The sequence below is a fragment of the Elephantulus edwardii genome, unplaced genomic scaffold (assembly GCF_000299155.1).
Source record: "Elephantulus edwardii isolate Elephantulus edwardi_28Jun2011 unplaced genomic scaffold, EleEdw1.0 scaffold00094, whole genome shotgun sequence".
NCBI classification, from domain to species: domain Eukaryota; kingdom Metazoa; phylum Chordata; class Mammalia; order Macroscelidea; family Macroscelididae; genus Elephantulus; species Elephantulus edwardii.
In genome coordinates this window covers 4031423-4035412 of record NW_006399844.1, presented here as the reverse complement: position 1 = coordinate 4035412, position 3990 = coordinate 4031423, and the positions used below count along the sequence as shown (strand labels likewise).

At 37.4% G+C, this 3990-nt stretch overlaps 1 protein-coding gene across 1 annotated transcript in view; it reads right to left on the bottom strand.

Annotated features, from left to right (window-relative positions):
- MYO1D (myosin ID) overlaps positions 1 to 3990 on the bottom strand; it is a 449506-nt gene that overhangs the window by 279898 nt on the left and 165618 nt on the right. The window lies entirely within an intron of this gene.

The following is a 3990-nucleotide window of genomic DNA, read 5'->3' as shown; positions in this document are numbered from 1 at the left end:
ATATAAAGAAATTCTAAAGGTTAAGTATCAAGTTTGCTCAACTCCACAATCAACATTCTTAGTACAGCAGTCAGGATATAAAAAAAAGAATTGCATTAGGAAAAATCTGCTATCAGGTACCTCTCCAGAGTGCTTTAAAGCAAGGATGTCAGTCTAAAGACTAAGGTGTGCCTGATGCAGGCTGTGGTCTCTGTAATTACTTATTATGTATTCAAGAGCTGGGCAATGGCCAAGGATGACAGAAGAAAACTGACACCTTTGAGTTATGGTGCTGGAGAAGTGTATTGAACATAAAATGGACTGCCAAGAGAACTAACAATCCTGTCTGGGAGAGGGTGAAACTAAGCTTCTTCTTGGAGACAAGGATATTGAGACTCTGTCTCACATACTTTGGGCATGTAGTAAGGAGGGATCATTTGCAAAAGGATATCATGCTTGGAAGAGTTGAGGGACAACATAGGAGAGGAAGACCCCAGATGACATGGATTGGGTTCAGAGCTATCATGCATAGGGTTGAATTGTAGTTGAATTGGTGGCACATAACAACAACAACAACAACAACAAAAGATGTATCAGGGAGGCTACCTAAAGACGTTTGTGGATAAGTATTACTGGCATCTAATGAGTTTGCTGTTGTTGTTTGCCACTGAGTCAGAAACGACCCACAGCTGATCGGGTTTTCAGAGGCAGTAAATGCATAAAAGGGGAATGCCCATCTTTCTCCTGCAGAGCACTTGGTGGATTAGAATGGCATGACTTTGAAACTGCAGCACAGCTTCTTACCATTGGGCCCCAGAGAGTTCTCAAATGCACGCAAAAGCTATCTCATTAAATAAAATTGATGCTTTTGAATGATGGTGGTGGTGAAGAAGACTGAATACACCACAAACTGGTAGATGAACAAAAAGCACCATCTTGGAAGAACTTTCTTTAGAAGTAAGGCCAGTGAGACGTCATCTCACACACTTTAGATATATTACTGGAGGGACCAGTCCTTGGAAAAGGACATTATGCCCGGTAAAGCAGAGGGTCAGGGGAAAAGAGGAAGACTTTCTGTGAGATGGAATGACACAGTGATACAACAATGGCCTCAAACAAAGCAACAGTTGTGAAGATGGCACTGGAAGGAACTGACAGCGCTTCATCCTATTACACACAGGGTTAGAGCTAACTTGACAGCACTTAGCAACAAAAGAGAGCCCAGGGTGCAATTGGACACCTCCGGTGTATGGGACAATTCTAAAAACAAGGTCCAAAATGTTAATACCAATTTAGAAAAGCCCTGGACTAAAGATATACTTTTAGTGTGGGTATTTTTTACATTTTAAATTAGGAATAAAAGTTTCTTGTATCTATGGAAAACCATGCTTAAAATACTCAAAAGGCAAGAATCCTTTGTTAAGTAATAACTGAGACCTTTTAGAACTTTAAGGGATCAAGCTAACTTTTGGTCCTAGCGACAAAGGGGTTAAATAATCTTAAAATTCCAAATATGTAACTAACGGCATTGGTTTATAACTGAAGAAGTTAGTAAACTTGCTTCAAACATTGCTTAAAAGCAGTGGTTATCACAAATGCTCTCCAACAATCTGACCTTCCCCAGATGTGTTTTAGGAAAGTGGAGGCTCAGGGAATGAATCCCAGGCACAGAGGGTTTGCTCTCCTATTCTTACTCTAAGAGAGCAGTTTCGTGTTTGAGAATCAAGTTTCCAACAACTCAGAAGAGTCTGTGGATTACAGCACTTTAAAAGGGAATAAATCAGAGACAACCAGACTTTATGACTCCCTTGATGGAAGTTCACACACAACCTATGAAATAAACTGGCAAGAAACAAACTGAAACTGAATCCAAACAAGACTCCACATCTAACAGCTATGAGACAAGAAATACAAGAAACTGAGAAACATATTAAATGACATCTCATGAATGTGATTAGCAAACCCAGCCTGTGGGAAACATTACAGAACAAATGACTTGTTCTTTTCAACAGAAATCTGCAAGAAGCAAAAAAGAGAAGGGAGAAGGGAACTATTAATATGCAAGAGACCAATCAACCAATCACAATACAAGAGCTTTACTCAGGTGTATAGTAATTTAAACAAAATGTAAAATAAACAGCAGCAGAAACAAATCCCAAAGAACCCACTATAAGGAGGAATTGTGAACACACGATATTTATTTGTGAACTCACTATAACTGAGAAATTGTGAACACACTGACCAGATGTTTGAAGACATGGAGAAATTATTGAAAATTTTCTAGTTCTTATAATGGCATTAAGGTTACAGTTTTTAAAAAGTTTTCATCTGTGAAAGAAAAAAATTTGGAAATAATTACAGATTAAATAAGGTAATACCTGAGATTTACCTCAAAATAACATGGGGACAGCCAGATAAGGTATAAGGTACAAGTGACAAAGGCTGGTCACCCACAGGTTACTGATAAAGCTGTGTGATGGATATACAAAGCTAATTCGTGTTTTCTGCTCTGAGGTATATCTGAAATTTTCCATAATTAAAAAAAAAAATGGAAGAAAAGAGAGAAAGAAGAATGAATCATTATGTTTAGATGTTGGCCCAGAACAGAGACTTGAATTTCTGGGTGATCTTGTATGTATGCAGTCAATAATTTCTACCTTGGTGTTAACCAACTATCCCCATTAGGATATGAATATAAAAATTCCTGTTTTGGACAGTCTACTGCAATTTCCAATGATATTACTCTTTGTCAGTTTTATCTATTGAATTTGATACTCTGATTGTTAAAGAATATTTATGAATCACCTATGAGTAATAAGTTTTATAATCAATGACTCTAAGCTTCAATTAGCTGTGCATTACATTATATATGACAGAATCATTCTAAGAGGCATATAGACTCAAGTGAATAAAATTGAGTCACATTTTAAATGTGCTATAAGAGTTCATTATTTAAATAAAAATTGTAGGAAATCCAATTATAAACGTCAGCTCTCTGCTTTATTTGCAAACGGGTAAAACAATCTTTTATTGTATTCCAATGTTTAACACAAGATGGAAGGCAAAGATAAAATTTGAGATCATTATTGCATTATACAATAAGTATTAGGGTATTAGTTCCTTTATTTGAATGAGCAAAGACAGAAACTAAGAAGGTAGGAGACATAATAAAAGTAATTGAATTTAAATTATTAGTTGCTATTGACTTGGCTCCGACTCATGGTGACTTTACGATTAAAAGAACCATCTGCCTCTAAGACGACGCACCGTCCAGCATTGTATCAAACAGTATTTGGTTGTGACTTATAAGTTGTGACTACAGAAAAGTGATATATTTTCGCTGGTTAATTCTTGGCAGTAGATATCTACTCACTAGTGCTTTCTTCCAGTCTTAGTCTAGAAGCTGTATGGATTTGAATAATGTCTACCAGGAATGATCCTGCTAGTATCTGAAGCACCTGTGGCTTAGTTACTAGCACTACAGCAACACACAAGCCATCACAGTATGACAAGATGACAGATGATGGTGGCTAATTTAAACAGCAAGCATTTCAACCAGCCCTTCTCTGCTGAGCAGTAATTTACACTGGATATAGAAGAATGAGTACTACTTTGAATATTTTTTTCTTCCATACTTGGAAGTGCCCATACTTTGAAAGAGGATGCACAGGATAAATACAGAAACCTAGGGAAACAGATTTTTTAAAAATTTTTCAAGTTTTCTGTCAAAACTGTGAGGACAACATAAAAAAAACAGGCTTGCTCTCGTTTTCTTGGCAGTCCATAGTACATTCAATACTCTTCTCCAGCACCACAGCTCAAAGGCATCTATTCTCCTTCTGTCCTCCCTAGTCATTGTCCAGCTCTCTGATGTATAACAAGTGATTGCAAAGACCATGGCCTGTATCAGGCGCACCTTCGTCTCCAAAGAGACACCGTTGCTCTTGAGTACTTTAGAGAGGTCCCTAACAGCAGACTTTCCCATCGCAATACGTTTTTTGATTTCCTGGC